At 27.2% G+C, this 5,941-nt stretch overlaps 1 long non-coding RNA gene across 1 annotated transcript; it reads left to right on the top strand.

Moving 5' to 3' along the window:
• Positions 1-625: 625 nt before the first annotated feature.
• Positions 626-5,352, top strand: LOC132936858 (uncharacterized). The gene is made up of 3 exons (XR_009663550.1): positions 626-1,093; positions 4,730-5,070; positions 5,171-5,352. It is a non-coding gene; the product is annotated as an uncharacterized LOC132936858 (long non-coding RNA).
• Positions 5,353-5,941: the final 589 nt, after the last annotated feature.

Here is a 5,941-nt window from a genome sequence, read left to right as displayed (position 1 = left end):
GTTTTTTTATGTATTAAATGCTTATATTATCATAATTTTGTAGTTAAAATAAATGTCCATACGTGTAAAATAACGTATTCGTTTTTGATAAGCAAAAAAATAATCTTTATTTGGTCACGTGACAAGTGGTACATGAAAATTCTCAAACTGTGTAGGTGGTATGCGGATATAAAAGGTTGAGAACCGCTGCATTAATACCATTTATACAAACAATCCAAGGAAAAGTTTAGTTTAGTTACGCGTGACGGCGGCTTTTTGGGCGTTTGGCCGCGTCTATTAGCTTATTTTAAACTAAATTTCATATAAATATTTTGTTCACGGAAAAAAATCATGTCCGCGCGCGCCTACATATATCGGGGTATGCAAATATGTAAGAACGTTTAGTTTTCTTTTTTTTTTTCGGAGTGGTTCTGGTAAATACGCCACTGATCGTTTTATTTTTGTTTATAATTGTTCGTGTCAGATGTGAGTTACATAATACCATTGATTATAAATACTAGTATTTATAATCAATGATAATACGTATGTAGATTGTGCGCGACGTGCTATCAGCCCCCACCGTCTCGCTTGAACGAGAAACAATTAACATTTAACACGGCCTGCAGTTCCACACGGTCAACGCGGCTTCACGTATTTAACGTTCGCAAATCGTCGTAAATTAATATAATTTGTACTATTGCAGTCCAACGAACGCAAATCACCGTTTAATTTTATTTTTATGTGCGTTACAAAAAGATTGCGTTTTATACTTTTATCTGGTACCTAATATTATATTTTTTTAATGCGCGCGCGAATCGCCACCTAGAAAATTACCTTTGTATAATTCATATAGCTATATTGTGGCTATCAGCCGTGTGTGTTAATCGCCACGGACGGTATTATAATATTATTTTCAATAATAATATTACCTATTATTATTTTATACTTTTTCTTATTTGTATTTTGCGACCGCAAATCATGCATTTTTATTATATTCGTTTGAGTGTGCTAATCGCCACCGTTGTACATCTTTTTTACGTGTGTGAATTATGTCATCATTTTTACTATCATTGCAAGTCCCGGTAGCGGCTGACCAGCTGAACATCGACAAACTGTGAGTTATTATTATTGCTAATATTATATTTAAATTAGTAGTGCTAAACAGGCCAATTTGTTTATCAATATATTATAATTTATTATTTGTCGTGCCATTATTATATTATTATATTATTTGAAGGGCTGCATACCTATTATTATTATCTTTATATTGTTTGATATTTATCATATATTATTACCTATAGTGCACTACACAATTTTAGTTACCATTTATTTATTTGAGTTACCTAGCTGTCCATTAATTTGCTAAGTACACACATACATAATATATACACACCTACATATTGTAATAACACAATCTCATCATAACAACCGCTCAGATTGTAAAAATAAATTATAAAAGAACGTGAGCGAATTCTTTTTTAAAATTAACTTAACCAATACTTTTTTTTACATTATTATACCTTCTATAAGGAACATCACAGTTCCAATAGTCGTTGCAGGTGAGAGTCATTCGTATGAGGGTAATACGATCAGCTTTGAGATAGATAAAGTATAATCTTATACCTATTTCATTATTATCTATATATATTAATCAAAACAGTCAACAGTTTGCACTTATTATATACTTAAGTAAAAATCCAAAATGTTTAATAATAGATAAACATGCCCATTTATTACCGAGTTAAGTGTATTTGTATTTCGGACTTCCTATAATAATAATATTATGTCCAATAGAATAATATGTATATTAAAATAATGGGTACATATAGCTAAACCAGAACAAAACAAATGTGTATAAGGAATCAAAAAAAAAAAGAAGATAATATTTATGTATTTATTTTATAAAAATTCTAATATTTATTTTCCAATAAATTCCAAATGTAAACTACATTTTCCTCCGCGGCTCTCTGAAGATCCTTCTTTAAGTGATAGCATTTAATTCTTCCATTGTCAGACGTGGTCCATCATAATCTAAAGATAAATAGATACATCAAAGCTTTCATCCAAGATGTAGCCTTGCTGGTTTAAATTATTTATTAGTGCAATCCAGTCTTGGTATGTCAGTTCATATAATGGGGTGGGTACAGATATCGTTTTTTCAGAGTTGGCTGCGGAAGTACAAAAACTAAATTAAACAAACATACAAATAATATACAAATAAAAAAACAACACACGAAAAAACCAGATTTAGATGTACAATGATCACTTAAAGCTGGTCTACCTACAACATAATTAAATTTGTTAAGGCACAATATTATTGTAATATGTCTATTATTATAAACTACCTGATGGTAAACACTTGCTACCTCTTGTTATCCCTGGTCTACGCCTAGACTAGGAACATGGTAATGCTCATTTTTTACAGTAATTTTATCTTTTGTAACATAATTACTTTTCTTGATTATGCTTTCAAAATATAAGCAAGCTGTAGCTTTTCTTTCATTGGAAAACCCAAAAAAATTTGCTATTCTATATGTAATCATCTCCAAACTACTCGCATAACGTGAAAAATACATATAAGTGAAGTTGAATTTGGCCATACTGTCATTAAAGCATTTATTTCGGCATCAGAGTTATCAGTTAAAAATATAGAAGGATAGCCTTGTTCTCCAAATGCATTTCTTACATTATTCTTAATTAGACTGAATCCACTTTTATATGCTTTTTCACTCTAACCATGTAATTATCACACCTAAAGGAGCAGCTGCACATGGTGTCAATAAAAAAGTTACACAATGGTTCTGTGGATCTCATGAACTTATTGAGTCAACAAATACTATTTTTTTTGATAGAGGTAAGTCATGGGCTCGTTTCATGATTGGTGTTAATATTAGCACAGCAAATGGTTCAGACTGGAAGAATATTAAAACTCCACTTTCAGCATAGGTTTCTTTTTTTTCTTCTAATTTCTAAATAAATATTTTGAGTAACTATTAGTTGAGTTATATTGATAAGCCTAAGTTATGTTTAACACCCTATCACAAATTTGAAATTTTTAACGCTATAACTTTTGAACCACTGGTTTCATAAATTTTACATTATATTTATTTGGAATTAAGATAAAAAAAAAAGGTGGATAAGTGGATGTCACTCTGCTGTATAGTAGGTTACAAGTGGGTTACTGTAATGGATGGTGTTAAATTTGATGATATAATATCATTGTATAAGAAAAACGATTCTGAAGGAAAACGGTCAGTCAGCCTATGATATTACCAAGTATATTTGATGATATTATTGTGAATAAAGTAATTTATATATAACCTATTTACGTGGAGCCTTGTTTTAAATTTTCAATCCTTAGTCATAGAAGTTAAACATTTTATACATTTTTAACTACAAAATAATTAATAAATTATAAATTTAATAAATGTTGTCAAAATTTGATTTTTAAATGCTTATAAAAAAAAATTGTGCCTATGTATCTTTAATATTTTTCAACTGCTATTAGAACGATATATCAGGAACCTTATATTAAATTGAAAACAATTGAAAACTGACAATGTCAGTAAACAGCTCAAAAAGAGTCAAAATATTTTCAAAATTTTATGGTGTATAGAAAATGCTAATATAAACATTCAGTGAATTTTTCAAGTATCTACAGTTTTTCGTTTTTTAATTACAATAAAATAAGAAAATTGTTACATTAGAAATCGAGTGAATATCAAATGTTATAAAAATATAAATTTCAGACGCTCATAAAAATTTAATTTAAGTTTCTTGTAGACATTTCTTTTTTTGATAAAAGTAGACAAACTTATGAGTAATCTTATATTACATTTTCAAATCTTAGATTTAAAAAGAAAAATTTTTATGAATTCTCAACTCAAAATAATTTGCTAATTTTCGTGATTTTTCCGTATTTTGTCAAAATTGTATTGCCAAAGTACCAACTAGATTCACTTTCCTATCAAAAAAGATACTGTTGGAGAAAATCTAAGCATTTTTACTGTCCTAATAGATGATGACAGACACAAAAATAAAAAATTAAAAAAAAACACATCATTGTAAAATCAATACATTCATCGGTCCACTCAGAATCTATAAAATATTTTTAATAATGTAACGGTATGCATTATATATTTTATATTTAATAAAACCAAATAAATAAAATACAATTGTACAATAAAACTCGTGTCGTAATATAGTTGAACCGCTATCGATAAAATGGCTTTTCTGCAGTTGATGAAATATACAATACTGTTTAATATAATAATATGTAATTATTTATAATAATTTTGCACATATTTACAATTTACTCTACAACTCCATAAAAATTTTAAGAGATGATGACAATTTGGAAACTAGTGATCAATATAATTATTTATCTATGATATTATAATATATGCACTGTAATTGTTAAACAATGAAAGATGTATAATATAGTATGAATATTGTAAGCCCAAACCATCTACATTTTTCAAAAGTCAATAGTTAATATTATTTTAAATTACATACAACCAAATAATTATAATAGTTTTGAGGGAAAATTTTATGAATTTTAAACTTCTAAATAATTTTAAAAATAGAACTTAATTTTTTTAAATGGCATTCCAATTTTATGACTCCTGTTGTTTGTGTGTTATAAGATTTTACTATATTTCATTTTCAAAACATTAACTAATATTATGATTATTTATTATTGGTACTTTTGTCTATCATATGTGCAAATAAAAAAATGTAATTTCTTTAGGCAATGTCAGGAAGAAAGTCATTTCCTATACAGATGTGATCAATTAGAAAAATCTCCAGAAGTACTAGTTAGAACCATGAGTGTAAACCAAATGACTGAAGTACTCATATGGTGACCAAGTTGCATTTGTAGTTTAGACTTAGATAATTATTGTAACACCATTATGTACATATTTTATTAATTTTATCGATTGTTCAGTGTAGAATCTGTTATCACTGCAAATGTAAGTTTGCTAAAGAAAAAGACATAATATGCAACAAAATTACTTGCAGTTCTGGTAAACAATATGCTACACATGTCGACTCATAATTTTTACCACCAACAAGTGATGGAAAATAAGGGTATTTTGTTTACAGTCAATAATATAATATAATATATTATAGTTATATATTTCAATCATAAATTATATAATAAAAAAATTAATATATAATTGATTGTTAGGTGCGCCTGTTATACACAGATGAAACATACTACATATTGTACATACTACTGCTGTAGAAGCTGATGCTAGATTAATAATAAATTAACTGAAAATGAAGAAACCGGATTTGTTAAGAAATATTGATATTAATAAGATTTTGCCAGCCTTAAAAAAAAATCAAATAACTCACCAAACATTCAGGAATCTGTTTTAGATATAAATAAAGTAGAATTGAAAATGTTCATAAATGTTACTGATTACTAAGTGTGAATTTGAGATCAGTGTTCTTTATTTTTCTTTTCATACTACCAAGTTAATTGTGTTATTAATTTTAAATTCTGTCATAGTAATTAATTATAATATAAAAATATTTGTATGTAATATAATCAAATTGAATTTGGATGTATTAATAAAATAAAATTATTATTGGATTTACGAATTTACGATCTACTATCTTAATATTTTTTATTCTTTTACCGGTTTTACCTTAATTTTAGATTAAATAATGTATGTCTAGAAACTAAATATTTCAATGATAGTGTATTACTTGATAAATGTTTAACATTCAGACATGGCATCTTTGTGAATTATTTTACTAATTAGTTATGGTGAAACTTTATTTACTTGGTGATGGTTTGAGTCAAAAATATGACCGGATTTAAGAAAATATTGAGAATTACTCTTAATACCATCAAGATCAAATATACGTCAATCATTCTAGTAAATAAGTTTCACCATAACTATTTAGTGGTATAATTATTGGTATATTTTTCCACTGATTTGTGATTATG

The sequence above is a fragment of the Metopolophium dirhodum genome, chromosome 1 (genome assembly GCF_019925205.1).
Source record: "Metopolophium dirhodum isolate CAU chromosome 1, ASM1992520v1, whole genome shotgun sequence".
NCBI classification, from domain to species: domain Eukaryota; kingdom Metazoa; phylum Arthropoda; class Insecta; order Hemiptera; family Aphididae; genus Metopolophium; species Metopolophium dirhodum.
The sequence above is the reverse complement of the archived record's forward strand: the minus strand, read 5'-3'. Positions and strand labels throughout refer to the sequence as shown.